The sequence below is a fragment of the Larus michahellis genome, chromosome 5 (genome assembly GCF_964199755.1).
Source record: "Larus michahellis chromosome 5, bLarMic1.1, whole genome shotgun sequence".
Lineage (NCBI taxonomy): Eukaryota > Metazoa > Chordata > Aves > Charadriiformes > Laridae > Larus > Larus michahellis.
The window spans coordinates 12,060,107-12,079,075 of NC_133900.1; the positions used below are offsets into that span (position 1 = coordinate 12,060,107).

Here is an 18,969-nt window from a genome sequence, read left to right on the forward strand (position 1 = left end):
TTCTTTACAGAATTGTTAGGAATCTGCAGCCATCAGATTATGGTTAGCTAGTGTCTTTAATGATATTTATCAAACTAACTGTAAGGACACTTTTTTAAAAAAAATAAATTGGAACAGAAATAAACAAGAGTTTAAATAGTGTTAACAGTCAACTTTTATACCTCACCAGTTTTTAGCTTCTTTTTACTTCATGTTCACTTATTTCTTATGTAGTAGAATGATGATAAAATTTTATGGCATTGGGGTGGTTTTCTTTTTTCATTAGGGGCATTATTTTTGGTATACTTTGGTTACGGCACAAATAATTTTAGCCAGGATCGTGTTTTTTCTGATGTATTCTGATATTTCTAGTGCAGAATTTTTGAGTAGTTTTAACTGCAATAGGGAAAAAAAAAGCGACCAACCTAGGTTGCAGTTAATAGAAGAGTAGTAGGATTCCTTTTCATTTGGAAAATACTCCAGACGGATAGTAGAGGACAAAATTGTAAAAAATGATGTTGGTGGTTCACAGGCAGAGGAAGAAGAGGTTATTCAAATTATATTCTGAGCAAGTTGAGTAAGAATCTGTTAAGGGGAGGGAAGGGTCAAGGTGTATCATCTGGTAGCTGCTATATTCCTCTTCCTAAATGTTGTCCCATCTCCCTCCATCAGCAAAAAACCAAAACCAAACCAACCACCCCCAACCAATGACAAAAGTCTAGGTGGAAACTTAAAATTCACACATACACAAACTCAATATTACAAATCCATTAGAAATACTGACTAATAAAGATATGATTCTGTGCCCATGATAACAGGGAGAACTGGATAACTGTGGAAAAAGAGTTAAAATTATGATCTGTTGATACTTTTCTCTTAAGATACTTCTTCATGGTTGACCATACAGACCACTCAAATAGTGAGGTTACTGGATGACTGAAGAGACATCACTATTTCATGTTGGCAAGTGACATTTCCTTGACTTAAGTCATTCAGTGTCTTTAATAATATTTTTTTTCCTTGGGCATGTGTTAAAACTTACCCATTTGAAATGGCCTGGATCTGAAACTTGCTTCCTACTGAGTCTTTTTACAGATCTTCCGCTTTGAAGGGAAGGCTTTAATTCACCCATGGTTTTTTTGTGTAAAGACTTCATGTCTGAAGTCTTGGCAGAACGAGTTCTCTTTGTGGAATGCATGCTTGGACAGAAAGAAAACATTGAAAACTAAATCTGTTATCTGCATTCTTCTGCTTTCAACTTCTTAGGATTGCTGGGCAATTCATCTAGTTACACTGTTAATTGGAGCATAAAAATGGGTATTATCTAGTCTAAATCTGATTGAAGTTAATAATGATCAGGAGCGATATCTTTGTTGGTCAGGGATCTCTCTGTTGGATCTAACATCTAAGAAGAAAGGAAAACGCGATGAATGAACTGAGGAATGAAGAGATTGTCTGGGGAGACACTGAGGAAAGTTGATTTGAGTTTTGAATGTGAATTTAACAGGATGAGATGCACCGTGTGGAAATACTTTAAATATGCACACAATGAAAATTTAGCTGTGATGCCTGAACAAATTAAAGCCTGTGAACTGAGCGTTCTGTTGAGCTCTCCCAGTTGTAAAGTAAAGCCATTTTGAGAAACTCAGACTAGCATGTTTCAAGTGCTCAGTGCTACTTTCTGAAAAAGGAGAAAGAAGTACGTGGTCATAATTTTTGTAGACTGACTTCATTTTTACGCTTCTTTTATTTCTTTTTAGGACTTGATCTCCAGTACCTTAGTTTCCCTTTGGTTCAAGAAAAAGGAAAAATCAATTAGGTTAGTATATTAAGTGCTAGTGATAAGCCGCACGGGGAGATCAGACTCCCCCAAATGGCTGCGGGAGCTAGTCTTCTGTTCAACTTGGGGGTCACTAAATGAAAAGATGACCTTTTACTTTGGACCCTCTTTGATTTCACGTTGCAGGCTGAAACAGTTATTTGGCTATTCAGTATTCTTTTAGTCTGTTGGTGCTTGTTGGGATTTTTAAAAAATTTATTTCTAACACTTACATTAAGCTGGTCAAGATGGGAAAAGCTTGATTCAAAATGAGATCCCTGGCAGCTGCCAAGAAGGCAGAACCCAAAGCTGTGAGGACTTTGCAGGCAGTCTGCAGAACGAGCTCTCCCAGGAACATGATGAATAATCTTGGACAATATTCAGAACGTCTCTCTCCTATCAGGATGATGGTAGTAGTTCAGTAAATTTCCTTGTTTCCAGGTAGCTACTGGAATAAGGCATCATCTCGTTTACCATCAGAAAGTGGTAGACTGAGCAGTAAAATCGACATTGATGGAAACTGTTGTCTTAATGTTAGTTTTCTGATATGCCTTGTTACTGCAGTTAAGTTAAACATGACTTGGACTTGAAGAGGGCTGTCCGAGTATATCCTAGCCTTGCAAACTCACAGAGTATGAACCATAGAATCATAGGGTTGGAAGGGACCTCTGGAGATCATCTAGTCCCACCCCCCTTCCAGAGCAGGATCACCTTAGAGGAGGTTGCACAGGAACGAGTCCAGGTGGGTTTTGAATGTCTCCAGAGACAGAGACTCCACCACCTCTCTGGGCAGCCTGTTCCAGTGCTCTGTGGATTACCGATGGGAGTTCAAGGAACTGAGTAAATAGACTCTTCTGCAAGATGAGAATCAGAATTCTGCAGCACTCTTCTGATGAAGGCTGGCAAATTGGGATGAGACGGCTAGCACCACAACAGCTACAGAAACATTTTATAGCTGTACTTGTGCTTTGGAAACAGACTGTAGGAACTGAAGATTCCTGGTGTAGTGTGTGATAGGATAAATAAGAAAGCTTTTATTGTTAGGAGTCATGGATATCATCACCTTCAACTTGTTCAATTGCAACATTGAACAGAATCCTTAGGATATATGTAAACATTTAAATATATACTGATCTATACTTTTGGTCGTCAGACTGCTTATTGCCTTAACTGTGTCTGAGTTGGCAAAATTCTCTAGCAAAAAGAGATGTGATGCAGAAACCTTCTGAGAACAGTAACATTAATTTTAGCAGAGAGGAAATAATTTCTTGGGATACATGCACTTCAAGGCTTCAAGTCCAAGGTCGTTGGCCAGAAAGGAGTTCTTGTAGAACAGAAATAGCTGGCTGGCAACCCAGAAATGAAACCTCCTCTGCAAATCTGTTTCTTCTCATCCTTGGGAATACCTGGACACCAGCTGTGCAGCACGCAGCCTAAAAACAGTATGCTTAGCCCAGAGCAGGAGGAATGGTGGGAAACGTGCAGCCTGGCTGGCCAGTTACCTGGAGAGCTGCTACCTCTTTGCCTGCTGCCCTAGTTTTGCTTTCACTCAGCACACACTGAGCAAGTGGCTTGGTGCTGCGCATGTTGTGAAGCCTTGTTCTAGGTTTTTGGGTGAGGGCACTGTTGAGGAGATGTATGTAGACTAGAGCTGCTGGCCAGGAAGCACAGCTACTTCTCCATGATCTGTGGCAGAATTTCTCCGTTATCTGTGGCACGTAGATTCACAGAGGTAAGGGCTAACTTAATGCAATGTCAGCTCTTGCACTTATGAAGATGTTACCTGAAATACAGCACCACACAAATAGCTGTTTTGTTGTCAAAGGCAGCTCACCAGGGCAGCTGCTTTTGGACAGTACTCTGGACTTGACTTAACTCCAGGTAGGGCCACTGAAATGTTGCCATGCCATGATTTTTTGTCATCCTTGTTAAGGAGAGATTGTTAGCACAGGTCAAAATGTTGCCCCCACAGTGGGGATGCTGGAGAACAACTTGTCAAAGGACTTGGTTACTGCAGGACATGGCAGCTGGAACAGCTCTTGAGGAACCTGCTTGGATCTTCTAGTCGGGATGCGAGTCAAATACAAAAGTCTCTGCTAGTCAGGAGGTCTGTATGCTTGGGAGAGCCTGTTCTCTGCCCTACGTGTCCTACAGTATGTCTGCTTTCTGTTCTCTGCCTTCTGTTTTTCATTTACTGCAGACTTCTTGACTGTTACTCTGGCCCCCAAGGAGATGCCCAGAAAGGAAACTATGTCCACGGGTGGAAAGGGTACTTCCGTGTTGTAAAGTAGAAGAATGGGCAGGAAGCTGAAGACTGTAGATCAGAGTTAAAAGAATCTGTCCGGTTGAGAGATTTGGGAAAGTAGAGCAGTAAATCAACTGACTTTGAACATTAAATGTTAGAATGGGATGCTGGGATTGACTGACTGTATACATGACAGTGGGGAAGAGAACCTCTCGTGGTCTCTCAGGTTGGAAGCAACCTCGGCAGGCCTGTAGTCCAACTTCCTGCTCACAGACGGACCAGCTGTGAGATGGGACCAAGTTTCACTGAGCTTGATCCTGAAATCTTGAAAACCCCCAAGTCTGGAGACAGCACAGCTTTTCTGGGCCCCCCTTCCAGTGCCTCTCTGTCCTTGGGGGGGAAAAATGCTTCTCTTTATATGAAGTCTGAAACTCTCTTGTATCAATTTATGCCTGTTGTCTCTCGTCCTCCCACCATGCAGTGCTCTGAAAAGCCTGGCTTCATCTTTGGTTTGCCAGTAGCCTGTGGCACCTCTTAATATAGGTCAGCCTTCAGTCCTTGTTAGGAAATTGTAACTTTGTCATTAATTAAAGTAAATAAAAATGAATATGAGCTTGGAATTAATGACTGGGATAGCATAGTGATATATTGATTACATTATGCAATATAACATCAGTGAGCGTAGCTATATTGAGCAAGCTAGCATGTAGACACTAATTAAGAGGGGAAAAATCTTTATTTACTTTTGATTTTATTATTTGGAACAACTTGCACACTTCTTTTAGTAAAAAAAAAAAAAAAAAAAAAAGGCAAAAAAAACCCCAACCATGCCTCCACCACTGAGGCAATTGGACATAGTACTTAAAATTGTGTTGTAAGCCTCCAAATATTATCAAGGTAGTTTATCTGTTCTTAGGGTTGCCAGAACATCTGTCCTCTGGGGAGGTATCTGACCTTTGGATTTCAGAATTTTAGATACCAGTGATTTAGATAATCAGGGTTTGTCTCTGTATCCAGAGGGTTTTATTCATTCCCATGGAGAGCTAAAGGATTAGCAAGGCATTAGCTTCCTGAAATAAACAGAGAACCCCTCTCTATTTTTCTAGTTTTTGTTTCCGATTTGATGTAGCAAAATGTTATGTGTGTTCATGAAGGTTTATTTTATTTTTTCATAAATAAAATAATAGCTTGCATAAACAATACAGACTCACTACTTGAATGTGTATTTGACTGATCTGATTAAGGGCCCTGTCTTTTGGTATTTGATCAATTTATAAAGTATGTACATGATCACTAATCTTTATTTTAGAAGAGGTGGCCACTGTAGAAAGTTTGACTATCCTTATCCTGTTAGACATGCACAGGGATAAGATGAGAGGCACTGCACACAAGTAGCAACATGGTAAATTACAACTAGGATAAAAATTTACACCATGAAGGCAGAGGTAGTCAAACACTGGAGTTCGTTTCTCAAAGAGGTAATGGGATTTCCATGCTTCCACCTAGACCTCTGAGCAGCCTGATCTAAGCTGACCCTGTGCTGAGCAAAGGTTAGGCCACCTGACCTTCATAGATACCTTCCAGCCTATATAATTCTGTACTTAGGTGTAAAGAACATCCAGTATTTCTATGGTAGGAGTCATAGGGCTGCAACATTAAGACCCAATTACTTAATTTGAAAACCTCTATGTAAAAAGATAATGCTTCTTATCAAGCAATTTAATTAATGAAATGTTGTGTCGCAGGTGACCTGCAAGTCAGTTCAGCATATCTATGTAGGGACCATCTTGAGTTTAACGCTGACAGATTGCAATCTGTTTCTACAAGAAGTGCATCATTCTGCTATTAAGAGCAGAAGACTGTTTATGGGTGATTGTGGATTAATGCATCCTTGGCAAAGACTTTTGTAAATTGAAGCTTAAGTAGATGAGAATGTTCTGAAGACAACTTGAAATAAATTTTACTAATCTATTTAAATGTACATGGTTTTGATGGTTCATTTGGTGGGGGAATTAGCATTTATTTCCATTTGGAGCATCAACTTATAATAGTAGATATTATCAAAGAATGCAAATTTAATTAGGAAGTAATTAAAGAGCAAGGTAACATCAAGCGTGTACGACAATTTTCTTGTTCCATTTTCAGTTTAATTTTGGCCTTGACTTAACATAAACGCACAATATATGGAACACTTATTTTTTCCAGTGGCATAGAAATCAGGGGTTGTATTAGGTTTCCTCGCTCGTCCAAATGACTGCGGTAACACTGAAGCAAGACTTGGGCTCTTCAGCAGAGCTTGCCTGCAGTAAATGAGACTGGATTTATTTCCTTGACTTTCATTGTCTTACTTTAAAAAAGCTGGAGGAGTTGGTGCTAAACTTCTCCTTGCTTCTAAATTCTACCCAGTGCCAAATTGTTGAAATTCTTTTTTGGCATTTTGCCTCTCTGTATAGGATGCTTCTGGAGGAGATGTGAATGCAGCTGCAGCTCGAGAAGTTTCTGTAGAGTGATGTCTCTTTTTATTGTACCTGGTTGGCACTTTGCATATGTATCTTCTCAGTGCTTTGCTATGTTGAGAAGAATCTGGCTGAAATGCAATCCATTAAAGACTAGAATTTTTCAGGTAAGAAGGGACTGTTGTCTGAAAAGCGTAGGAATGCATGGTGTCTGAGATATCATCTGTCAAGGGTTCTGTAGTTTGATTGCTTTTAGTTCTTGGATGACTTAAGTGGAAAGGAGCAACATTTAAGAGTTGTGTCTAGTAAAGTAGCTGTAATGATCTGTCATGCTGACCCCTTTCGCAAGGGTCCTCCCCTTTGCTCTGGTGTGTGGAGGCGTCTTACGTTTTGAAGGTTGGTATGGGACCTGGCATGTTATCTCACGGTGTGATTATCTTCCATATCTTCCTTGGTTTTTTTCTTTTTTTTTTCCTCCTTTTTTTTCCCTTCCTCTCTAAAGATAGATAGTTGTTGGGCATATAAGTTAACGCATTCACGTTGTTTTAGCCCAGTTATAATTGGGATTGCCTGCTCAAACAGCGTGTCTGTCATTATGTGTGAGAAGTAGAGGTTTCATCTGGTTACAGTGCTTATCTGTTCTTAAGTGCATTTTTGGAGCTTAGAGACAGGACGTCATCTGTGCAGAAATTTGTGCCCTGGATCGTACTTTTTAAAATAGTCATAAAGCAGAGATATGTGTAGTTTAGATCACTGCATATAAGATCTCCCCCCACCACCTCCAGAAAGTTCTGTTTAAGGTGGTGTTTCCTCCCCACCCCCAGTTGGTATCATCTTTCTAGTGTTGCTTGCTTTCTGAGCTATGTCCCACTTGTTGGGGACAGCAAGAACACCAAGTTATGGGTGGTCATATTCATTTTTAAGTTGAAGATGGATGGATTAAAAGGTGGTGAAAACTTTTCAAGCAATCTGTGCTGACGAGTGTCGGCAGACTTCTGTGGGCCGTTTTTGCTGTTTTAGGCTGTGGACCTCTGTGGTTGATCTGTGAGAAGGTGAAGCCTGGGCTTTAATGCATTTCTTCATCTTTATTGAGCATGAGGAGGTTAATGGAGTCTTCTCTTGGAAGGATGCACTCGTTTGGAAGTATAACAAGCATGCCAATAGTTGGATTTAAAAAGCAAAAAGCAAAAGAATTCAGTAGTACTTGTGAGGAGAAGGAGGAGGTGATTGCTGGAGTTGTGAGCTTTATTGAAGAAAACAGATGTGGTAGCTTTACTTGTCCCTACATTCAGGTTTACAGTGCTAGAGCTTGGTTTAGCAGAAGTGGCTAATAAGAAACAGTAAAGAAGAGAGTGAGCTAGCAACTTGAAATGCTCTACCTGCCCTTCTATGGGCATTTAAGGCCTTTTCTTTGAAAGAGGGGAAACATCTCTTTCAACCGGATCCTACTGTTAAAATAGCTGGAGGTACTTAGACAACGTATGGCCCGTTGTCAAATTCTATATACTGCAGAAATATATTGATACTTAACTTATTTCTCATCATTGTAGACAGTGTGAATGCAGATATCAGCTCGTGCTGGCAGTATATGGTCCTGACCTCTCCCCTCATCAGGCTAAAGATGTGCTTTGTCTTCATGTCCCTTGTAGTGCATCTGAAAGTGCACCAGTGATCTAGAGAATGCATGCTAAGTACACATCTCTGCTAGAAGAGGCAGAAAATAGACTTGGGTCACGTAATGTGTATGATCCCTTTGATTTCTTTCAGTTAGAAGCAGGATTTTATCTCTATCGGGTGTGGAGTAAGTACTAGCACTCAATTACTGTAATTCCAAGCAACAACTGTTTTGGGCTTCAACATCAATACCTTGTTGAGCTCCCACTGATGTGCGTTTTGTTTGTATGTAATGTATTCCTCAACTTCTCTGACATAACATGTAAGTGAGTTTTGTAACTTTGCAAAACATGGAAGCAGGTGGGAAAATGGCTGGTTAGGCCTGAATAGGTTTCTGTTGAATACCTGTGGTGCGCAGCACAGAAGAAACCCTACGGTTTCATTTTTTTTATCTTCTGATGGCACCAGTAAGGTATTTGTGAACTTGATAAACATAGTTTGTCCACGGAGGAATGCTTGCAAAATACCTTAAATGAGGGGAATACAGCTAAGTTGGAAATCTGCATAGCATTTGTATTTCTTTTTCAGAATGAGACATACAAAAGAGCAGATTTTATGATGTTACTTTATCAATTTGCTTCTTTGCAGAAATGTAGTGGTTTGTGTTTGCTGAGATTTGTTATTTGGCACTTTTTCTGAGATGTCTGGTGAGAGCAGCAATCAAATTCTATTTGATTTGTTAAACTCCAGAAACAGTGCCTAGAAGTAGTAGGCTAGAAGTCGAAATAAAAATAGAGACATAACTAAAACTCCTGGTGGAATACCTACTGGGATGCAGGAGTGCAAATGTTTTATGTTACAGCGAGCAAATTATTTAAATGACAAGGACAAAGAAGTAATGGCAGCTAAGAGAAATTATTCAAATCATACATATATATTGTTAGAAAATTATTTAAACTTACCAGCATCAATTCCGAAGAAGTATGTTAGGATAAGCAGTAGTCAAAGTTCGGCTGACTATATCCTTTATCTTAACAAAAAGGTGTTTATAATAAAGTGCTGACCCAATGTATTATGCAGTTAAAAAAAAAAAAGAAAAAGCTTTTATTCCTCTGATGGAAAAATATTTTTCATAATGTTACTTAATTATACAAACTATATGAAATAAACTCCTCAAGAAATGCACGTAGATTGGGACTTGTCTGAAAGAGAAAATATGTGTTAAACTTGATGGTAACTGCTGTGAAGTGTCGCTTATGTTTTTATTGTTCATGCTGAAGCTAGCCACCCTAATATTATGTTTTGAAAAAACAGTTGCAAACGACATGTTCTTTTAGCCAAAGGAAGGCCTTCAGTGCAGCAGGGAGCTTTACGTAAGCCACGGGTGGGGCTGTTTTTGGTGACTGAAACTTGTTTTCTGAATGACACTTGTTTTCTGGAAGATAATAGATGTGGCTGCTGCCAGAATTCAGTGTTGGGTCATGAAAATTAAGTGACTCAGAGCTGGGAGCCGGCAGCATGGCTTCTCAGTTGCGCTGGTGTCTGCTGGATCACATGCCACATGTGTGTCACTCAGTGCAGATGTGTTCTGGTGGATGAGAAATCATGAAGGCATTTGTTTCGCACAGCTAGTGGAAACATGGCAATGCTTTGTTATATTTGTTATTTGTCATTTACTTTTTCATGAGGTAGTTGCCACGTGATATGCTTTTGAAATGGTCGTGAGAAGACACCTAACATGAAACGAAAGGTTCTTCACTATGCTGCTTTCCTATTATGGGTTTCAGCAAGCCTTTGGATAGAGTGGGATCTGCAAATTGGAAACCCGTTACCTAGAGAGCAAGGTGCCGCATGTCTTCTCACTGCATGTCTGGAAAGGTGCAGTCTGATTCAGGGTGAACTTCTATTCGGTGAACTTATATTCCTTTTTGCACCCTTTCAGTGGACAGAGATGGGTAAGGAAGCCTGTAGGCAGTGCAGCTATGGAGTCCATTACATGCCTGCGTGCCACCAGGAGGTCCATTGTCCATGCGGAGGGTCAGGAACCTAGTTTCGATGGAAAGAGGGTGAATGCCCTAAGAAATCTTCTAGGAGAGGTAAATTTGAGTCTTGGTAGTTTGGAAAACATAGATTCTTTCCTCAAGCACCAAGAGGAAGGAGGTTGTTTTCAGCATTTATCACGCTAGTGGAGTTCCCAGAGGCATTTCTCCTTTACAGTGGAGACTTGATTGAGCAGGAGGTAACCAAGCTATGCTGCCCCCTTGGCACTGACCGGAAAGGGTTCTCCTTTCTCAGAACTTGAGCAGGGTTTTTATCTGAGTGTAGTGTAGTTGGAGGACATATATTAGATGCAGTTCCTGCTTGAGATGCTTCTGAGCCTTCACTAGGCTGGGGAATGCAAGAAGACTGGTAAAGCCTTACTTTGCTCAAGTAAGATTGTGGGTTTTGAGTACTAGTAGTGTGATTGGTCATTTGAGTTTTGCAAATGTAGTAAGTGTTAATTAAGTTTGACTTAATTGCTGTCTGATCTGATTTGGAGCCCATACCCGAGACTTCCATTGTCTGTATTTAAAATAAAAATCTATCATTTTGAACCTGAGAGGTTGTTGGTGATATAGTAAAGTTCTTAATAAAGTGAAATGCAGTTGAAGGTAGCAGAAACTACAATTCCCTATTTGGGTTGAGGCTTACTGCCAAGCTAGTTCCAGTAACTGGTCCTATGACAAAAGGACCATTTGTTTATCCTCCTAGTTTAAATATTTACTTCTGTCTGTAGCAGTAAAAATAAAAGTGCTCACCCTACTTCTTGCATTCCTGAGTTTTTCAGTCCAGTTTCTACTGTTTCATACGCTGTGCACACACAGGTAGTGGCTGCTGACTCCTTATTTTTCCCCACAAACAGTTGCAGGATGATGAGGTGAAAGTGAGAGGAGACGACACAGGGAGAAGCAGCGGATGAAGGCCTTCCACAGGCATATTGTGTTGAATAAGCCAAGGATGCTGTAGGGTGGTTCTCTGGGCTTGATGATTCTGCGTGGCAGCATGGACCAGTGGTATGTCACGTAGGCCTGGTGTGAACCTGGACTTCTGCACCAGCAAAAAGCATCTAAGGTACCACATAAATCATGGGCATGGGTGCAGCAATGCACATGAGGGTATCTGCTGATCTGACTTTATCTAGTTTATTTTAGTTAATGGTGACCACTGCAGTGGTTTGCTGGAGCTAATCTCTTGAGAAAATAATTGTAAGTGGATGCTGTGTGGCCTGTGGGTAGGAGAGGTAGGTGAGCTGAAGTAGCGAAAATGCTATTGAGAATGCTAGTGGGGTGAGCAGATGAAGTGCCCGAGTAGACGGATGCCTCTGGAAACTGAACTCGTTAGCCCGTCATCCTGTGTACTGGAAGGGTGTTGGTGTATTTTTCTAGTTTGTTGCCTAGATGCCTTTACCAATTTCCTAGACTAAAATGTGACTATTCTTTCTAAAAGCAGGATTTGCTCAACACACGAGTGCTCTGAGTCTTACAACAAAATAAACACAGTTTAAAAACTCCCAAGTCCCAGATGGCAAACTTTGTTAACTGACTTCCCTTCCTTGTCCTACGAGTAGCAGAGGGCTTTATGGTCATGGAGGATGGAGTTAGAAGAGAACTTCTTGCTTTAGCTGTTGATGCTGAACTCTTGCACTTGCCTGCAAGCTACTTAAGTTTTTAGCACATACAACAATGCTGTAACAAAATGTTTTACTGTTATTAAGCACTACAACATCTCTCTGAGCAAGTTTGTCACATTAGTGCACTCTCTCTCACAAAGCCTTTCTAAGGTACCTGATACTGTGCTACTTTTTTGACCTGTGTTGATTCCGCCCCCCCCGCCATCTTCCCTGCTCCTCTTAATGTACGAAGTAATAAAACAACAGACACTGTAAATTGTATTATAAAGTCTTCCCAGTTGCTTTAGGTGCACTGTGTAGTGCACCGTGGTGTAGGAGCACCTGAACTACTATCGAGAAATGGGACTGACTGGAAATCAGAGGTAAAATAATGGTCTGCCATCTCATGGCTAAATAACCAAGGCGTAGGATTTCACCGAGGTACCTAGTTGTTTGCCGGGTCTAACAGTAAATACTGCTGGTTTTGCTGCCTCTGCCACTTGCCTTGAGTTAGCTGGAGACTCCCATCATGGTGGATTTGTGGAATCACGCTGAAGTGAGCTCGGACTCGGTGCCCCTTGTTGGCTTGTGTGTGTCCACTTGCAAATTTTTTATATAAACATTTTATAACTCTGAAAAAAGAGGCACAAAAACTAGGGGAGAGGCCAGGGAAAGCTAGGCACATTCAGCAGCTTCACAGGTGTTCAGCTGGGTTGGGGTCAACGCAGCTTCATTCTTATTCCCCTGCTGTAATGATGAGAAATCGCTTAGTTCCTTGGAGGGATACTCTTGCTGATCACAGGCTGTCAGTGCATTAATTACTGGGCTTGCACTTTTTAGTAACTCTTAGCAGTTCATGTGTTCTCAGTGAGTATCATTTAATTGGGAAGATAATGCTTGTTTAAGCTTAATGCTGTGTGTCAGTTTCTAGTTCGCTACAGCTCTTTTTCCAGGAGCTATTTAAAAGACTTCTTAGGTTAGTGAAAGTCCAGTTGTCATAGGAGTGACTGCTCTTCCATTTCAAAGCAGCAAAGCTCTGTGATTTTATTGTCACAATTATATTCTAACCTTTTTCCTTTTTACTTTACCTAGTGAAAGAACAGCTTTGGTGTTGAAGAGAAACCTTGGAAAGGAATGGGCCCTGTTCTCTTGAAGCTGTGTGCCCTGATCCCAGGAATGCTGTAGAGGTTAGTGACTTGGATGCTTAAGAGCTTTTGTAGAAACTGCCTTTTGATTTGTAGTTGTCATACTGTTCAGTAAATTCTTTGTGAAGCAGTTCATTTGCCTGTCACAGGGGAGCGTTAATTCAGGCACTGTGAGAACATGGTCAGTTTAAAATTGCTCTACCCAAACAACGTTTAGGGTTTTATTTATCTGTGTAGATGCGTAGAAACATATAGCTGGGTGGTCACAGAAAGTTGTGTGGCGTGATGCATGCTTAGAATCAAGCTGCAGTAAACATGAAGGTTTTAATTGATAGGGTTAAAAAAAAAAAAAAGGTGAGAATGATCATAATACATAATTATTTTTTGAGCTTTTCAAGTCTCATTTTTACTCTGGGAGAAGAATGCTCCTGCTCTTCAGTAGAATGACAGGCTGGGAGAGGTTCACTCTGTATCCACACAAAGGTGGTAGTATCTCTACTTTTGCCTCGAGTGACTTGTATTTTGGTTTTATATCCTAGTTTCTTTGGATTATGTACAAGCTGCATAGACTGCTTGTTGTTAGTGTTTTTCCCAATAACTATATAGTCCTGCTACAAATATTATGGTCTACAAGAGGCTTGCTCTTGCAAGTAGAATATTCAATTGAGTTTACTTTAACATTTTTTGTAAAGCTAAAAAAGATTAAGTGTATTTATCACCTGATGGATTTCTTCTTAACTAGCGAAGTCAAAAAAGCTTGTATAACTCTCAAATTCAGTAATGCTTTGTTTTGCTGATGAAAAATGTACGTAGCAAGTAAAATGTGATGAAGCGGGGTGGGGGACAGGGAGGGAAAGAGGTAGGCATCTTGAAGTGCTCCTAAGCAAAGAAGTGGATTTCCATAAGAGCTGTTGAGTTAAAATCTATTAAACCTATCTGGTTACTGTAAAGGATTCCTGATCTTTGTTAGCTTACTTTAAAAGTATAGATGTGTGCGATGTGGCTACTGAAGAGTAATGTCCAAGCTTTGCTAGGACACCCTTTAACATATAGACCCTTTTGGAGCAAAAAATAAAACAACACAGGGGAAAAATTCTGCAGCATGTCACAGACACAGAAAGAGAAGAGCTGACCCAGCAGAAAAAGACCCATTAGTACGAGGACATGTGAGTTGGTATTGCTTTCTGAGGCATGTAGAGCTTAACAACTGTTCTTGTAAGTGGTGCCATTTCTTGTGGAGACCTTTAGTTATTCATATGTTCTCACCATCTTTATGGGGAGGTATCACTTCTAATTTAACAAAAGCACACAGAAAGACAAAAAACCCCAAACACATCCTTACATATGGAGTCCTGCATTCCAACATCAATGCGTTCATTCTATCTCTGTGCTGCCTCTTTAGTCTCCAATTTTTATTCATTAACAAAAAAAAAAAATCTGTCCACAAGGGGGTCTGATAGAAATATGCCTTTTTTTACTTCTATAGAAAATACCTTGCTCCCTTCAACCTATGGTGTTTAGATTTTTTTTTTAAATATATTCTATTTTATGGAGAATAAAAAAAGATGAAAGGCTCATCTCCTCTCTCCTTAGTCTCCCTCTTGACTTAGTAAAAGCAGTAAGTTTCAGGCAGACTGTTGAATGCAGACTGTTTTGTGAATCTGTGAAGACTGTCTTATTTGTATCATGATCTGCTGTTCAGATACTTATGTAGGAAATACTTCCTTGGCACGTTATACATCCTGTTCTTCCAGTTCTGAGGACATGCAAGAACTGGCAGAGCTTATTAGCTTGGGTCTAGTGCTACTGTGGTTATATTCCTTTCAGACCTGAGCCAGCTATATTTGATTTGGCGGGGGGTCTTCGTGGGGCCATGTTGAGTTTCTTTCCATCTGTGGCATGACTTATGTGCAGCTACATGGGTAATAGTAAAAGTTGTGATGCAGTTTATAAGCACATAGAAGATAATGCGATAAGGGAAGACAGACAACCAACATGAATTTGTCAAGGAGAAAATTATATCAAGCTGATTAGTTTGCTTCCTTGACAAATGAATTGGATTACTGCATAAGGGAGGGAAGGGATAGAAGTGATACAACTTGAAGACGTGTATAAGATTTTGAAGGATGTTCTTTTCGATGTAATACATGTAGTGTTTTGGAGTTTTTAAAATTGGATCTTCCTTAAGTCACTTTACTGCAGGAGCAAAATTTATTAAAAATGGTTCAGTGGAGCAGTTAACAGGGGTTTGGGATCACCTGGGAAGGCATGTGAAGTAGGCTTCCTTGCTAGCTTGCCATGCCTGGATTTGTCAGTAGTGGCATCCGTGATTTAGACGATGGAGTAGAATCACAGAATCATAGAATGGTTTGTGTTAGAAGGGACGTTAACAATTCGGTTGCAACCCCCTGCCATGGGCAGGGACACCTCCCACTAGACCAGGTTGCTCAAAGTCCCATCCAGCCTGGCCTGGCCTTGAACACTTCCAGAGATGGGGGAACACTTGCAGGGATGTTGGGAGAGTCTACTTAGAAAAAGTGCAGATGATGTCAGTTTGGGAGTAGACCAAACTTGTGGGGTAGGCACCACAAAGAGTCTATATTAAGGTGTTTGACTTTATAATGGGAGTAAGATAAGGGTTTGCATGTGTTCATTTGACCTCCCTCACACAATGTTTATTTGTTATACCACGGTAACTCAGTCAGGGTATATAACCTGAGTATATTGAGTTTACTGAGTTGGATAGCCTCTTCCAAAACTCTCTTTTGTTTGTAGTACTTTTCTATCCTTTAGTAAAATTACAGCACTGAAACGTAGAACTAGTGCGTGAATGGAAGTGGTCGTTAGCCTAAAAAATGATGTATCTGGATTTGAGGTCTTGGGACACCACTGCGTTACAGATGTGGAAGCACTCTTGGAAAGTTGCAGGACTTTCCTCTTGTGCTGGCGGGAAGCAGAAGGTTGGGCACTGTGGAGCAGGCAGCTGCTCTTGTAGGCTTCTAGCAGTGCCGCCTCCCTGCGTTTTACCCGATGGCATAGCAACAGATCCAGTTAGGCAGCTTGTCTGGACTCTGGAAGCGGGCTGCTCCTGCAGCCCCTCTTCTCTTTTTGCATTTCTGTGTGCACAGTCCAAAACATACACTGCTGTCCGAGTGGCTGCTTGAGCTTTGGGAAGGATGGAGGGGGTGGGGAGCGGGAAGAAGCAGTGCTTGAGCTATTCATGATGTGGGTTGTTGTTTGGATTGTTGAAGGTGTACGTGAGGGAAAAATAACTTCTGTATCCTTTTTGCAAGGTTGCTGGAAGAGTTGTCAGTGCTTCTCTCGACACCTCAAACCTTTTTCCTTGCAGGGCTTTGCCCTAATGTTTGTTTATTTGTAGTAGTTCCTTTAGACTGCCACAGAGAGAAAATGTATGAGTAGGGAGGAGTGACCATATTTTTTTTAAGAGCTTTTGTAGACTAAGATATGAAATGTGGAAATAATTGTCATCTGGGATGGTGTTAGAGAAGTCTGTCATACTGCTTTATTTTAAGCTCCCTGTGGTAGAAAGGGATGTTTGCGTGCTGTACTTTTGCATACACAATGCAGTTCTCATAGTTGTCAGGTTATCGGGAAAGATTAATTTGCTGGCTCCCTTAGAGGTAAGCACCAAATATTTCACACTGGGTCAATGTTTTTTGCTAGCAATAGATTAATGCCTGAAACTTCCTTTGTCAGGTTTCCGTGGTCTCTTACGGACATGAAACATAGCAAGGGAGAATCTCTATTGAGGTTAATTCTGTGGAGATGCTGCTCTCTAGTTCTGTAATCCCTATTGCTGTTTTCCTGGTTTCTTAAACCATGGCTCTCACTCTTTGGTATCCTAGCAAATGCTTTTCTAGCAAAACTACAGATTAACTTGATAATAGATACAATTCAGCAGCAAAGACCTGGTGCACCACTGGTGTAACTGGAATAGAAAGAATGCTGTGAATGTTTCGTGCCCCATCTAATGTCCCAAATAGATGTATTGGTATTGGAAGAGCTACTACTGGTAAGTGGTAGCCTGTGAAGAGCAAGCCTTAGGCAGTCCTTAGGGAAAGATTCTAGGTCCCACAAATTGAAACAAACTGGAGCCATAGTAATCCTAGTTTTAGAGCTTTCTCTTGTTTGATTATAACTTCAAAAAGCTACCTGGGAGAAACCTCAAAGGCATGTTCCCGTAGGTGCAGGAGTAACTGTACAAAGTGCTGGAAGACAAAACTGATCTGCAGCAATTTTTAAAAGTGAGGAAATAACAGCGGAGAAGTGGGCTGCCATCTGGCTGTATTGCAGTGAGAGTTTGTTAGAAGTACTGTTTACTCTTCAGTGTTGCTAAAAGGTCACCTTTTTTTTAAGAAAAAAAAAAGGAAAAAAAAAGGGAAGAGAAAAAAGTCACGCCTGTAATACTTGCATGAGAGAAGTGCTAGGAAGAGGCTACTACTCTTTGCTTTGCTCCATAGTTCACAGTGATGAAACTTATCCCTGTGTTAGAGATGGGTATCTTACTACAACTTCTATTTAGTCCTCTAACATGGAAGCCTTGCACAAATACTTCCTCTAATAGGGAATATACAGCTACTGTGAAAGGCACCTGTACACCCAAGTGCGTCCTTTCCTAGTAAGTTGGCTTTCTTGCTTCTGTGCAATTTGTCAGAGTTGAACTGGTCACTCTTTTGAATGATGCCATCTCTTGAAGTTGGTTAACAAGAGTGAAGCTGGTACTGTGACTGTGCAGTTGCTTTTCAGCAGGATTTTCATGCAGGATACGCTATTGTGCTGAAGGCTGTTGTTACCCAGATGGGTTGTGGGAATGTGTGTCTGAACATATGCATTTTATGAAAATAACAGTGCTTGGATAAATCCCTTTACTTCAAGTACCTGAAGCTACCCCTATGAGGTGTGTGTAAATTACTCAGCTTCTAGAGCATCCTTTCTTTATTCAAATAGCAGCTATTATCAAGCAAGTTGATGTAAAAAGCCCAAACACCTTCCTCTTTCTCTCAGTCCTTGGTCCCAGATTGAGCAATCTGGAGTGCATATTTGAGGGAGCATCTGCAAATTCTGACAGAGAAGTAAAATCAAATTAAAGAAAGGAATATATGGTAAAAATGTAAAGGAATATATGAATGTTTAAGAGAAGGAGCCTTTGCTGGGGTACTATTGTTGCAATTAAATCCTAGCATTGAACATCTATTTACCTGATTTTTCTAATGCGTTTTTATTTGGCGATCTGTTTATTGCATCGTGTTTGTATTAAAAATAAACAAGAATAGTTATTCTTGCACTGCTTACTGTCAAAGCTTAAAAGGGAAACAACTAGAGAAAAGGGATAGAGTTAAAAAAATCATGTCTTCTCTTCCGGAGAGCAAGTTCTGTCCCAGTGTTCTTTGCGTTCAGAAATGGCCAAGCATTCTGCAGGATGTCCGGGTGAGTCCATACGCTTTCACAGATGCACTGCAGAAGCCAGAACTTTTAATAAATAACTAGTAAGTAATTTCTGTAGCTGTAAATGACATAGTGCATATGATACACAATTACTGTCTTTTTTTTTCTGCTTGTTGTTGATGATGTGTTTTCCTTCAGCAAGGAAGGATATTTCCTTAGTGTGTGTATTGTGTGTGTGTCTGTAGATGAATCCAAGGGGAGAATGGGAATAAACTCTGCTTCAGTAGTTGTACTTTCACTATGTGGATGTTCAGGCTCTTTCTGGGATAAAATTAAGTTAAAAAGCAGTGACCACTGTAGTCATTTCAGCATCCTTCTGTGGCCCTGGGAGAATTTTTTTTTCAGAGAGCTGTAGCTTCAATCCTAATTTGCTTTCTGTAGCTTTGGTTATTACTGGAGAAAGGGGCTAGTATAGTGGCAAGACATAACAAGTGAGTAACCATAGTTATTGATAATGAATTTCTACCACTTCTGAATAGTTGTTGTTATTAAAACAAGATACCTGGCAGTGTTGATCCTGAACCAGGTGTTCTATATTGTATGGTGCTGTGCATGAAAATAGCGTTGCAAGTGAGAATAGTAAACTGTTAAAAAAG

At 40.5% G+C, this 18,969-nt stretch overlaps 1 protein-coding gene across 2 annotated transcripts in view; it reads left to right on the top strand.

Annotated features, from left to right (window-relative positions):
* The window catches only part of WDFY3 (WD repeat and FYVE domain containing 3), a 178,554-nt gene that overhangs the window by 23,159 nt on the left and 136,426 nt on the right, over window positions 1-18,969 (top strand). The window contains exon 2 of one of the 2 annotated variants that reach the window (XM_074588804.1): window positions 12,855-12,949. The exons of the other annotated variant lie outside the window; for it this stretch is intronic. The gene's annotated coding sequence lies outside the window, so the exon portion shown is untranslated. The remainder of the gene's footprint in view (window positions 1-12,854; window positions 12,950-18,969) is intronic. 2 annotated transcript variants of the gene reach the window in all.